Here is a 15612-nt window from a genome sequence, read left to right on the forward strand (position 1 = left end):
ATACACACACACACACAATGGCGTATTACATGGCAATGAGAAAGAATGAAATCTGGCCATTTGTAGGAAAGTGGATGGACCTCGAGGGTATCATGCTAAGCGAAATAAGTCAGGTGGAGAAGGACAGATACTATATGTTTGCACTCATAGGTCTAACAGCAGAACAGGAGAAACCTAATGGAGGACCAGGGGGAGGGGAAGGGGGAAAGAAGGTCGGGGAGAGAGAGGGATGCAAAACCTGAGAGACTATTGAATACTGAAAAGGAACTGAGGGTTGAAGGGGAAGGGGGAAGGGGGAAAAGAGGTGGTGGTGATGGAGGGGGGCACTTGTGGGGAAGAGCACTGGGTGTTGTATGGAAACCAATTTGACAATAAACTATTAAAAAAATAAAAGTAGACTTACTTAAATAAGTATATATTATACATTTTAAAATCTGATTAAAAATGAAAAAAATGATGGGGCGCCTGAGTGTCTCAGTCGGTTAAGCGTCCGGCTTTGGTTCAGGTCATGATCTCGAGGTTAGTGGGTTCAAGCCCTGCGTCCAGCTCTGTGCTGATTGCTAGCTCAGATCCTGGAGCCTGTCTTCAGATTCTGTGTCTCCCTCTCTCTCTGACCCTCCCCTGATCGCGCTGTTTCTCTCTGTCTCTCAAAAATAAATAAAAAAAATAAAATATTTAAAAACATAAAAAATGATAATTCATATGCTATGAGAATATTAAGAATAACATATTATAGAATGTTATATAATAACATGATATAATAAAATAATATTGCAAATATAAGTCTTTAATAAGAATATAAAGTTATCATTTACACTGAGGTTAGATTGGCTAAGAAAGAAGACATAGAGGTAAAAGAAGATAACAGAATTTTCACTAAAAATTTCTTGATGCTCACCAATTAACTATTTTTTCTGAATCTCTCTGATCATGGACCTGCCCACTCAAAAATATTCATGGCTCTCAACTATTCCATTGAGTAGAAGTTCAGCACAGTCTACATGTAATGGCTAATTTCATGGGTCAGTGTGAGTAGGCTATGGTGTCTAGATATTTCCTTCAGTGGCTACCATGAAGGGAATTTTTTGATAAGATTAATATTTAAATCTGTAGTTTTTGAGTAAAGCAGATTAATTTCCATAGTATTGGTGTAACTATTCTCATCTTTAAAGAAACTTAGGAGAATCATATGCAAAAACAAATCAACAATAACAAAAACCGAGTTTCCCTGAGGAAGAGAAAATTCTGCTTATAGACTGATTTTCACCCCTACCCTGAGTCTGTATCTTGTTATCCTGTCCCATAGATTTCAGACTTAGAGCCCCCAAAATTGCAGAATTCAATCTTTAAAAAAAAATCTCTCTCCCATTCTCTTTCTCTCTTTCTACACACACACACACACACACACACACACACACACACACACACACACTACTAGTTCTGTTTGCCTAGATAACTATTACTTTCATGGATTATATTCAAGTATTTTCATGTAGATGTTTAAGATGTTGCCAAAATGTGTTACTTGCATTTCCCATGCACAATCAATAACAGGAAGGTCATTCCCACAGAATCTATTTCCCAATATGTTTTCCACAAAGACTAACTCTCTATATTCTTGTAATTTCTCAAGAGCCACCTGAAATATCATTTATTCCTGGGATAAATGACTGGTAGAGTCAGAAGACCATGTGACACTTGATTTTGAGGTTGTAAATCTGAACCCCACATTAGGTGTAGAGATTACACAAAAATATATATCATTTATCCCTGATCCTTTGGGACTCATCCAAAAATGTATTGTTTACCTAGTATACAATTATAATTGTATGATTTATAATTTTTAAAACATATGTATAATTTTAAATTATACATTATATAATATATGGTAATATACATCATATATATTATATAATATATAATTATATATTTAAATAATTTTAAAGCATATATATTTTAAAGCATTGTATATTCTGTGAGATATTGTTAATAATTTAACTATCTTTCTACCATTAAACTTTGGATAATATTTTGCATTTGTCTCCCAAAATACATTCTCATCCTCACCCCTAGAATGCTGTCTCATATGGAAAAAAGAAACAGGAAAGGGGGAATCTTTGCAGGTATGATTAAGTTAAAGATATTGAGATGGATAGATTATTCTGCATAATACAGTTGTGTCCTAAATGTAATCATATGTAACTACAGGAACGGGAGAGAGGTAAGATTGTACACACACAGATGGGAAGGGAATGGGAACAGAGACTTGAAGAAGCTGGCTTGAAGTTGAGCTGTCATAAGCCAAGGAATGCTGGCAGCCATCAGAAGCCAGAAGAGGTAAGGGACAGATTCTCTTCTAGAATTTCCAGAGGGAGTATGACCCTGCCAATACCTCAGTTTCAGACCAATGATAACAATTTCAGATTTATGACCTCCAGAGTCTAAGAGAATAAATTTCTGTTTTTAAACCACCATGTTGATGGAAAATTTTAACAGTCATCATAACAAACTAATACACCCAGTGAGGTTCATATTACTCTTCCCAGTTTCTTTCTGGGGTCTGCTGAAATTCTGTTCCTGGGTTCTATGATCCCTCCTCCCTCCAATGCAACAATATCACACATCATACTTTATATCTCAAGTTATATTCCACTAATTATAACTGACACAAGTCAAATTAATATACTGCATGAATCCAATTAGAGTGAATCCAATTAGAGTGAATTAATAAGGAAACTATACATTATATACAAGGAATATTGGGTGAGGTTTAATAGAAGTTTGGTCATATAAATTTCTTTGGTCAAAAAAATGTGGCTTATGACTTTTATGAGCAGAAACTTGAAAAAGTGTAATGGTTGGAATCTTTCTACTTCTACCTTAAGTGAGACCAGGATATCTCAGTTTGGTTCAGCCCCTTCAATTTTGATCCCAGATGAGGAGAGCCATAGATAACTCAAGAAGAAAATATAGGAAGAGCTAAACAAACAAACAAAAAACCTGCTGGTGCAACTTTCTCATTAGTTTGATCTATGTTTCTGTCTCTTACCGTGTGTGTGTGTGTGTGTGTGTGTGTGTGTGTGTGTGTGTAGAAACCAACATCTTCTAGTCCTTTATACACATATTGGATCAAGGCTGTATAACAGTTGTTCATTTTCATATGACATACACTTCAAGACACATTCAGGAACTGTTTCTGAATCCCAAATTCAAATATTTACATTTTTGTGGCACTTGGGTGGCTCAGTTGGCTAAACATTGACTTTGGCTCAGGTCATGATCTCATGGTCCATGGGTTAAAGCCCCACGTTGAGCCCTGTGCTGGCAGCTCAGAGGCTGGAGCCTGCTTCAGATTCTGTGTCTCCCTCTCTCTCTCTCTCTCTGTCCCTCCCCTGCTCATGACCTGTCTCTCTGTCTCAAAAACAAATAAACATTAATTTTTTTAATTCACATTTTCACTATTGAGGGTCTTGTTTCAACATTTCCAAAGTCCATTCTTGTCCTATGACATGGTGATTGTCTTCAATCATGACTACAAGACTCCTTCCCTTCCACAAGATCAATTCTGAAAATAGAATTAATGGTCATGTGTTGGATAAGCATCCTGAAAAGTATCTACTTTATTGCATTGAATATGGTGGTCCAGGGGAAAAATACTACTGTGTCGAATCAATCTTTAAAAATCCTTAATATTTACTTTATAAGCTTTTACATTTTTTCTTAACTTCTCTTTAAGTCAATATATTAATGTCAGAGCAATCATTTAGAAAATTGGCAATACTATTTCTGTTATATCACTACTTGAAAACTTGCATTTTGTTTTTAAATGATACTAAGGTGATAAGCTGACTGTAATCAGAGTTCTGTTCCTGTAAGTAAAATATTTTGATTTGTGTTAGAGATAGAGAAGTGCATGGACAATAAATTCCCCCTTTAGTTGTTTCAAAAGGCATAATTTATCAATTTATGATGGTCTATATATTGATTCATACTGAAGAGACACATAAGAACACTGCAGTACTGTAAAAATAAGCTCAGTGGTAGCCCATATTTGGATGGTTTAAGACTGATATATTTTACATAGCATAGAGAAACTCTATTTTAAACTTTCATCATGTGTATCTCTCTTCTGATAGAAGAATTCCTTTGTAGTTTAGAGACATTTTAGCCAGGTTTTCTTAAGAATAAGAACACTGTGTCTTTGTATATTGTCTTCAATAAGCTTTCTGTCATATCATCTTTTATTTTTTAAGTTTTCACAACATCCTTGTGAGATCAACAGTTGAGTTACTATCAATATAGATATGAGTTATTATCATCAGAGCTCAGAAAAAAATTAAAAAGCTGTTAGAAACAGACCTAGACGTGACTTTACTGGAAGAAGACTTTTACTGGGGTAAATAGAGTGATACTGAAATGTCCTTCTAGGAGTGCCTGTTGGGAAGAAGAGAGCGGATTGTACCTGATCTAGAGGAAGACTCTTAGAGACCACCGTCATTTAGGGGAGGTGAGGACAGTTCATTCTCCTAGGGAAAAGAATGAAACTCCATAAAGCACTTTCAGAACAGAGTGGCAATGTCACATCTGATTTGGGCCACAGCCATTGGAAAAGCATAGGAAGAGGGTGTCTTACAAAGCAGCTGTGGTATCAAGATTGAGTAGCAGCAAGAAGTCCTCAGGGATGAAAGAAAATTAAGGTGATCAACTGGAGTGCTCTTTGAATGGTGAATCCAGTAATATGTTCAATGAGAAGTTTCTGTCCCAACAAAAGAAGTGATGATTGATCTTGTAGACTAAACATACACACACACACACACACACACACACACACACACGCATGCACATATGCACACACACACATATACACACGCCTGGGATATGTGTTCATGCAACAATCTTTCTCATCTAAAGAAAGGTCTCTAATGAGACTTTTAATGAAAACACTGTAATTATAAAATAAGACTATATAAACTATGAAAAACATTTTTCAAAACATACATTTATTTATTTATTTGTTTAGACAGAGGGAGAGCTTGCACAAGCAGGGTAGAGACAGAGGGAAAGGGGGAGAGAGAATCCCAAGTGGGTTCTGCACTGTCAGTGCAGAGCCCAATGTGGGGCTCAATCCCCCAAACTATGAGATTACAACTTGTGCTGGAATTTGGAGTCGACACATTACTGACTGAGCTGTCCAGGTGCCCTGAAAACATACTTTTATATTTGTTTCTTTCAAATAAATTTTGAAAGTGCAAAAATCAAATTGAGAAATAAAGCAACCCAAAACTAAAACATATATTTTATATATAAAATGAATATACTATAATCTATGAAACTATTATTTCAAAGAAAACATGATGTAGAAAACAAATTACCTAAAAAGCTTAAAAGGTTTTCAACACAGAGGTGCTTGGGTGGCTCAGTCAGTTAAGTGTCTGATGTCAGCTCAGGTCATGATCATGCTGTCACGGGTTCGAGGTTTGCATTGGGCTCAGTGCCGACAGCTCAGAGGCTGGAGCCTGCTTCAGATTCTGTGTCTCCCTCTCTCTCTACCTTGCCCCTCACTCAAACTCTGTCTCTCTCTCCCTCTCAAAAATAAATAAACTCTAAAAAAGTTAAGGTTTTTAAACACAACTTTACGAAACACAACTATATATGTGTGTGTATCTATAATGTGTATAATATATGTATATATGTATGTATACTATATAATGTACTGTATATGTATATGTACATATATAGTAATATACACATATAGAATTGTATAGTTGAATCAAATATATCATTTTTAGTTATATTTACTCTTTGGGTTCTTCCTGAACCACAATTTTCCTCTTCATAGCAAACAAATTTAAAAAAATGTCTAATACATTCCTGTGTTGTATGAAGGCATAGTAGGGGTAGAGAATTCTTATCTATTTTATGTATGGCCTTTATTTTTATACTTGCCAAGACTGAATTCATAACATCTCCCTTAATAGCATGTAGGTAATAGATAGTAGATTACAAACCATATTCCTCTTTGTGAACCCAATTTGTAGCCCCAGTGTTTTTGTTTTGAAAACTGCCACAATGAGGCACCTGGGTGGCTCAGTCAGTTAAGCGTCAGGCTTCGGCTCAGGTCATGATCTCATGGTTCATGGGTTCAAGCCCTGCTTTGGGCTCTGTGCTGACAGCTAGCTCAGAGCCTGGAACCTGCTTCGGATTCTGTGTCTCCCTCTCTCTCTGACCCTTCCCCGCTCACACTGTCTCATTCTGTCTTTCAAAAAAAAGAAAAAAGAAAAAAGAAAACTGCCACAAACCTCCAAATATGTACATTAGCCACCTGGTATTAATACAGACACCATTGCACATGGAATTCTCTCTCTCATATTTCAAATATAATAAAGCCTTTTCCTTATGTTGTGTGCTAGATTTTGTGAGGTACGAGGTAGGCTCCAAGGACTTCTGCTTCAAGGACTTCTCTTTGTTTTTCTATTATGCCAGTATGTGTCCACTTAGTACCACCTCTGTGGCAAACAGTACCCCGGGACTTGGGATATATCAGCAAACAAAACTGACAGAAAACTCTGCCTCCACAGATCTTGAATTCTATACTTTTTGACCAAAATGCAACTTGAGTTTTCACTTTTTTTGCTAAGATATGAACCTAATTCAAATGCATCTTATTGTAGAATTAGGCGGGCATAGAAAGAGTTAAAGGTATAGGTACATCTGAGCCCTATAAGAGGAGAAGGATTTAGGAATTTTTCTGAATATGAGCTCCTCTAATCCTCACAGAAAATGAATTTTTCACTAAGGAGATTGGTATTCAAGGTGATTTTTACTGATGATTGTATGAGATGTCACTGAGTTAGAGTCCCTGTTTTCGTTAAATTTGGCTTCTATATTTTTTTAAATTTTTAATATTTATTCATTTTTGAGAAAGAGAGAGAGAGAGCGAGTGAGCATGAGCAGGGGAGGAGCAGAGAGAGAGAGGGAAGCACAAAATCCAAAGCAGGCTCCAGGCTCTGAGCTGTCAGCACAGAGCCCAAAGCTGGGCTTGAACTCATGAACTGTGAGATCATGACCTGAGCCAAAGTCGGACGCTCAACCAACTAAGTCACTCAGGTATAAATGGAAACACTTGCTGTGCTTGTCCTCTATTTTTTTATGTCAATTTAAAATACTCTATCTTACCCATTTCCTACGGATCAAGTCACAAAAATACAAATGTGCCTTTTCAGGAAACAAAACTTCTTCTTTATCAAAGTGGATCTTTCTTTCCTCTTCTCCTTCAAAACCTTTCTATTACTTTGGTAGAACTGTTGGTTTTCTGGACATTTCTTCCCAACAACACTGGTTTGCCCTCTCAGAAAGAGTATATGCCTTGTATTTCATGCTTCCACATAAAACAATGCTTAAGTACGCATCTATGTTTAAATGGATGGATGTTGTTAATTACATAAAAATGTATGGCTCTTCTCATAGTTATCACAACTAGAAGGTTAAATATGATCTTTTTCTAATGTTCACTGTTGGCCTGTGAACTTCCTGAGGGAGCAGTGCGAATGTAGCCCAATAACTTGCATGGACCTGGACATACAGGTGAGCACAAAACACAATGCGAACACTTCACTTTGAGATAGTTCTTCCCAACATATCTGTGGTAGTCTAGATTGCTAAGAAGCAGACCAAAAGATGGGATTAGTCATGTAGAAGATTTTAGGGGCTTGTTGGGGGAGACGGTGGGGGAATGCCTATGAGAGAAAATGAGGAGGAAAGGAGGTTGGAGGGAGAGTCATCCATCTGGGATACAAGTGGAAACTGTGGAAGAGAGAGGAAAGAAAAGCCAGACTAAGTTTCAACAAAGTGATCAGGAGCCCGAGTTTCCCTTCCCTCACAGACAGGCCTGTCTTCGTATTTCTGTTGTTTTCAAGAATCAGTTGGAAGCAGCCACAGAAAATATGTCCCCCAGCATTCTAATGGGGGTAGATTTCAGGGTGCTCTAGCTGGAGCTATTGATCAATTACCTTCCTCGCAGAGGAGATCTGGGGAGCATTATCTCCGTCCTTGATGCCTCTTGGTCCACTCTACCAACCGCATCTATTCTTTATGCAAGTATATTCCTTATATACATGTATTCCATGTATAATCCTTATTATTCTCACCTATTTTGTGCTAGTACAATGGGTTGCTGTACCTATATACTTTGTAAAATAAAATATTTCAACGTATTTAAACATATGAAAATAAATACGAATGAAAAATGTGGTTTGTTATTTCAATACGTAAGCACATATATAGGTGTTATTAAACTTAATTATTGTTACATTTCAATAGCTCATAACTGTAATATTAAAGAATATATAAAATAGTCTGTAATGATTGGAGAGTAGTATATGTAATGATTCCCACATTTAAATACTTTAAATACGTTTATAAGACTAAATCCCATTTCAGACATGTTATAGGAAATAAATATCTTCTATTCATGTGGGATGAGAGAAATATGTTAATATTCCCACAAGACATACGCTGCTTTGAAAATCATCTAATGTTTGCATTTGGTATATAACTTATATGTGATACCATTTCATATCTTCACTAGAACCTTTTAAAACAGTGGTAATAAAGACAAATCCTCTATGGGAATTAATTTAGTGAACCTCAGTATAAATCAAGGCATTTAAATGATAATTTATTATTAAGCAAGTGCCAATTCAATACGAAGCAGTGACATAAAGAAACTGTGGCTATCAAATGAACACATCTCTGGAACTCAAAAATTCTCTTGATTTTAGGAATTAATAGTTTTTTAATATTTAGATGAAGCATCTGTTCTTTTTTATTGAATGCTTGATGATATTCAATGAAATATGACATTTGCAGACCATTACTGAGGAATCTATATCATTCCATGAATATGATTTGCATATTCTTCAAATTCTTCACAAAGAGCCACAGAGAAACAGCAAGGCAGGCTAAAGAAAAGTGATTTCTTATACTTTCAAAGTCATACATTTAATGACTCAGTTTAAAGCATCAGAGTATAGGGATGCCTGGGTGACTCATTCGGTTAAGAGTCTGACTTCGGCTCAGGTCATGATCTCCAGGTTTGTGAGTTTAAGCCCCTTGTCAGGCTCTTTGCTGACAGCGCAGAGCCTGGAGCCTCCTTCCGATCCTGTGTCTCCCTCTCTCTATAACCTCCCCTGCTAATGCTCTCTCTCACTCTCTCTAAATAAATAAATAAATAAATAAATAAATAAATAAATAAATAAAAAACATTAAAAAAATAAAGCAGCAGAGTGCAGGTGTTATATTTGCTGATGCCAAAGGTGCGTATTTATGGATACTGTTCCCTGAGGCTGTAAAACCAGCAACACGTGGAGCAGAATTGTGTAGAGCATATTTTAGAATCTGGAGAAGAACACAAAAAATTATTTCACTCTTTCCATGTGTGCTTTTTTACATATTTTTTTCTCTCCAATCTTTATTGTGAGAGGGGTAAGGAATAAACAATGGCATTTCTAAGCTTTCCATTGACACTGAAATTACAGTAATGGTGATGGACCCTATTTCCAACTTGGATTTAGGGTTTATAATAAGTATAGGATACACCACAATAGAATCAATGGTAGCAAAACATTTTTGAACCTTCAGTTTTGTTGTTTGATTTTGAATCTTTGAGCTCATTTCACTTTCCAGAACATTCTCCATCAGCTTAGTAGGTGGAGAAATTTAGCCTTGCTATTCAGCATGAACTTTTCAATGATTCTGTTTTCTGTATGATCATCAGAATTTTCCTCTCTTAGCTGGAGACCTGCTGAGATGTGTATTTAAGCTCAGGAGTGCAATATTAGCCTCATGTTGCAGGAAGAGAAAACTGTGGCTTTTCATGTTTTTAAAGTCTTTTCTTCTAGGATGCTGATTGCTAGCTAATGGGTGATAATTTCCATCTGGTTGTGCCTTGCACCTGCTTCATTCCCCATTTTCATCTTTCTGTGTGAGGAGGAAACATTTTGCTATTTCCTATAAGAGTGTTTAATATCTACTGTACTAATACAAATAGTAACAAACATTGTGGGCTCACATAGTTTTCAACAAAACAAGCTTTAATTAAAAAGCAGCTGAAATCATGAATTTACACTTTAACTAGCAAACGCATATGCAGAAGTTCTGTGAGTTTATTGTATTTTATTTAATCTCCTCCTAAAGCATTGATGAATTGGAAACTCTTGAGAAAAATTTCAAAATAATTTACAAATTAAATCAAGTTGTAGTTAATTTTTGTGCAAATATATGCTTTTGGAAGTATTATAAAGACCTGGGAGAATATCAGAATTGCGCGAATAAATGATGTTTGCTTCTTGTAAATACAGTATGCTTTCCACACATAAAACATTAAAAATTCCCAGTTGACTTTACATTTTAAATTAGGTTGTGGAGGTTGTGTTTCCAGAGTTCCATTCATGAATGCACAATGTAGCTGTTCAGAAAACTCTTGTGATTGACATATCAGCTACCTATTTGTTTGGTGGGCAGTGACACCCAACAGGAATTTGAAATAATTTTCATAATATGAAAATCCAAATTTGCTGTATCAGTGGCAGTTAAGGGAGACAATCAATACAAGAGGCAAATAATGATTGTTTCAGTATTGAATGGTGCAATCCAAGGAAAAGCAAGAAATAATTATTGCAAAGGTGTTAAATAAAATATGCTCTCTTCAGTTGAAAACTCTTTGTTTATAATTGGCTAGAGGTGATCCATTTTTTGAGAATAATTAGGGTATATTAATACCATTCAGATTATTCTCTCTTATGTGCAATAGTCAGAAAACACACACACACACACACACACACACACACACACACACAGATCCTGCCCAAGAAGACCTGAGTATCGTGCATTGGTAGTACTACAACTATATGCACTTGTGCTGCAGTAATGAATGAAATATATATGTTCCCACATTGTGATTCGGTGATCAATAACTGTATTTTCCCACATCACGTGGGCTTCTTGCTTTGCTTTAATCCCCATCATTTAGCTCAGTGCTTAGCATAATAGTAATTGTGAAATACCTATTTAGGGAAAGAATGAATATACATTTAAAGAGCATGCTTTGGCTTACTGTAAATTAACCTAAGTTTACATGTCCTTTGCCCTGGAAAAGTCAATATATTTTCTTCTCCTTAAAATTACTGTACATTTTCTCTCTGGTTTTGTGCCATTCATTCATGCATTCATTCATTCATTAGTTCTTTCAATAAATATATATACACGATGGATGATAGATAGATAGATAGATAGATAGATAGATAGATAGATAGATAGATAGATGATAGATAGATAGATTTATCACATATATGGAGTATATCTCTGGAGCTTTGTAAGAGCCCAAACAAAGTAAGACAGATGAGACATATTATCAGATACTTATATTGTGAGTATAGTTAAAAGTATTTTAAGTACGTTAAGGAAGTCTTAAATTCAGTTGCTGAGTGGATGGACAATGTGAACAAAAACCTGTCACAGAAGTGTTTAAGATATGTTTAAGAAGGGCCTGGATTTATAGAAAGGAGATATCCATGTGTCAAACAGTGGAACAGGATACAAAAGCTTATCTAAAATTTTGTTCCAGAGGGGAATAGACGTAAAGGTGAAGTGATTTCAGCAAAGGCAACTTCTTCCTAATTAATAGATCAGTCCAACATACAATCTAGTGCTTCAGGTCTTCCTGGACTCTGCCAGAAAAGTTTACATCATCAGAAATGAGAGGCTATGTACAATGAATGGGAGAGGACAAATCTGATCATCTCCAACTTCAAACTGAAACATTATGAGCTCATTATGTAGAGCACAACTCTGAGAAATACTTGTAGGCAATACGTTAAAAACCTCCACTGATCATTTGTTGATTGATTTGTTCATTCAACAAATATAAGTTACAGGTTTAGGATGTGAAAGGGGAAAATTATTATTCCAAAACACGTAATTGTTATACACTGGGATAGTGGACAAATGGGAATAGAGGAAATGTTATTTCTGCCAGGGAGAAATACATGTGTACAGATAGAGAAGCTTTCTATTTATAGCTTTTTATTTTTTACTTATATTTTTACACTATATATTAATCAATATGATGGGGCTATTTGCAAATTGTAGAAGATGCTTTTTGAGACATACGCAGAGGCCTTGAATGATATACTAAATCTTTTGGAGTACAGTCTAAAGTTGACCTGGGATTAGTTGAAGTTTCCAAATACAGTTAAAATTATATAATTACAATAGGTACACTTAGTAACTATTTCATAGAAACTACTTTAAAAAGTGAGATTTCAATATTTAAAAATAATCTACCTATAATCATAGTATCTCTTTATAATTGTTAGAAATTCCATTTGAAGAATAGATATTAATAGACACTTCTATAGCATTTGATGTGGACCTTTCTGTTCGTATTTTGAAAAAGTTGTGATTTGGACAAAACCTTGAATACCATCACATAGATGTTTTAGTCTCTCAAGATTGTTTTTTTTTTAATACAATTGAAAAACAAACTTGAGGAAGTTTCCTATGATTCAGTTTTTTAATGTAGTGTACTTTTTCAACTTGCTGACATAATACCCGATACCAATGACATTCATTTATTCTAATACTTCTTAATAAGTTGATCCTTTATGGGAATTATTTGCATAAAATAATGAAGTAGGATTACAGAGGAATTAGAGCAGTGTATTAACATACTCTCCCCACCCCCTCCACACACCCTCTGTGGCCTCATTCTTGACATCAGAGGAGGTGCATTTATTTTCATTCACTTATAATAGCAAATTAAAATCAAAGAGCAGCAGGGAAAAATGGCGATTGCTCCAGTTATTCTTTAAAGAAATTGAAATACCTATGTCCTAAAGATTGTTTTCTATTAAACCAGAAATAGTTTTAAGAATTTCATGAAATGCCTTAAAACTGTTGTTGGATGTTTATTCCACAGCATAATCACCAGTTAATCAAAGGAAATTAGAAATATTTAAAAATCCTTTATAGCATTCCACCTTATAATTCTGTTCACTGAATTTCTAAAATCTCATTTGATTTGCATTCACTTTTTCTAAGTCAACATGTTTTGATCTCGTGGTAAACTTTGTTTATAATGTGAAGGTGGTTATAAAACTACATCCTACTTATTACTTAATAGATCTTCAATTTAGAATCAGTGCACTCAATTTATCTCCACTAGATCTAAAGAAATAGTGTGTTATAAAGGTCAGATTTGACTGGCAGAAGTAACAAGTAATCAATAAAATCCCACTAAGACGAAGCACATTTTCCACCGTTGGCTTTTAAATGAAGTTGCTTTTCAGAAGTAATTGAAGGGAAATTAGTTATATTTCATTTATCTTGTTATAACTTGCTTATCAATCCAAACTAATTTTTTAATGAGATCAAATCAAATTACAACTTTTCCTTGATTTATAGCATTTGTAAATATTTTTGTGCTTTTTATTAACAAGTGTATTTGGAAGAAGTGTGAACTGGTGGCTTTAGAGGTAGATATGAGTATAAAATAATTGTTAGTTATGCTTAAATATTATGGATATGAATTTAAATATAAAGCACATTTGATTAAATGATAACATTGAAAACAAATCGAATCAAATCCTCTCAAAGGTACCATACAAAGAAATCACTCATTATTTTTATTTTTATTTTTTCTTTGAAATTATAACCCTAGTAAAATTTAGACATGCTTAAATAGTTTTATTTTTAGGCACAATTTAATAATGGTTAAATATATTTTTTAAAGTTTTCTATTCTTATAAACAGAGCCACAGCTATAACTTTATAACTTTCTGCAAAAGTTACTAATTTCACTGCCACTTACGATTTTTGGGTTTTTTGTGTGTGTTTTTGTTTTTGTTTGTTTCTGTTTTTTTATAAGTTCTATAGCAAAAACAACTTATTTCCTCTTTTTTTTAATTTTTAACGCTTATTTATTTTTGAGAAACAGAGAATGAGCGGGGGAGGGGCAGAGAAGGAGGAAGACACAGAATCTGAAGCAGGCTACAGGCTCTGAGCTGTCAGCATAGAGCCCCTCAGAGCCCTATGTGACGCTGGAACTCATGGACCACGAGATCATGACCTGAGTTGGAGTTGGATGCTTAACCCACTGAGCCACCCAGGCATCCCAACTTATTCCCTCTTTAAATTCCAGTTTCCAAATGTGGTTTTCACTGAAATGCAGACATCATTATCTTTTATTATGCTTTATTTTATTTTATTTTATTTTAAGTATTTTTAAAATTTATTTATTTTGAGAGAGAGAAAGAGAGAGAGCAAGCACAGGCAGGGGAGGGGAAGAAAAAAGACACAGAATCACAAGCAGTTCTGCAGCATCAGCACAGAGCCCGGCATGGAGTTCCAACCCAGGAACTGAGAGATCATGACCAGAGTGGAGATCAAGAGTTGGATGCTTAACTGACTGTGCCACCCAGTCACCACTATTTTATTTTATTTTACTTTATTATTTTATTTTATTTTATTATTTTTTACCTTTTAAATTATTTTTTTTATTTGACTATAGTTGACGCTCAGTGTTATATTAGTGTCTGGTGTATAACATGATGCTTCAACATCTCTATACATTACGCTATTCTCATCACAAGGGGAGTAAGGATTCATCACCATAGGACACTATAACAATATAATTGACTATATTCCCTACTCTATGCCTCTTATCCTCATGATTTATTCATTCCATACTGGAGGCTTGTATCTCTTGCTCTCCTTCAATATTTTGTCCATCATCCACCCTTCCTTTCTCTGGCAACCGTCAGCCTGTTCTCCATATTTATAGGTGCAGACATCATTTTCTTCTTTCATTGTCACATCATGATTAATGTAAAGTTGTTTTGTTTTATTTTTGCCACTTCTCTGCTAAGTTTCAGGCAATCATAAATTTCATGGGATATTAGAAGAGTGTTTAGAAAAATGAAATTGGTTAAATGTACTGTTATTAGCAACATGTAAAATCTCTTCCCATTTTCTGATATATTATCATTCTATTTAAAATTAACAGTTTAACTGTGATGCAGAAATGGTGGGAGATGAGGACTCCCAGATTTAGCTATCAGGGCAAAGTATACATCCTGAAATTTCTGGAAGGATTCAGTGAGCACATTGAAAATGCTGGGTATCTGGGGCGTCCAGCTTCGGCTCAGGTCATGATCTCATGGCAGTTTGTGGATTCAGGCCCCACGTCAGGCTGTATACTGACGGCTAGCTCAGAGCCTGGAGCCTGTCTTCAGATGCTGTGTCTCCTCCTCTTTCTGACCCTCCCCTGCTCGTACTATCTCTCTCTCTCTCAAATATAAATTAAAAAACATTTTTAAAAATTTAAAAAAGTAAAGAAAATGCTGGATATCTTCACTGGGGCCCAGAATTTATGAAAATTAATCAGTAGTAGTCTTTGAGACAAATCCATTATTTTCCCTTGTTGTGAAGATAGAATACTACTTACTGCAGTCAGTACTGGGAGAGGATGGGAAGGTTGGAGGAAATTTTCCCCAAGACTCTTAGGCTTTGAGATCCCACCACTAATCTTTCACTAAAGAATCTATAAGGGAATAA

This window comes from Suricata suricatta, chromosome 6 (genome assembly GCF_006229205.1).
Source record: "Suricata suricatta isolate VVHF042 chromosome 6, meerkat_22Aug2017_6uvM2_HiC, whole genome shotgun sequence".
Taxonomy (NCBI): domain Eukaryota; kingdom Metazoa; phylum Chordata; class Mammalia; order Carnivora; family Herpestidae; genus Suricata; species Suricata suricatta.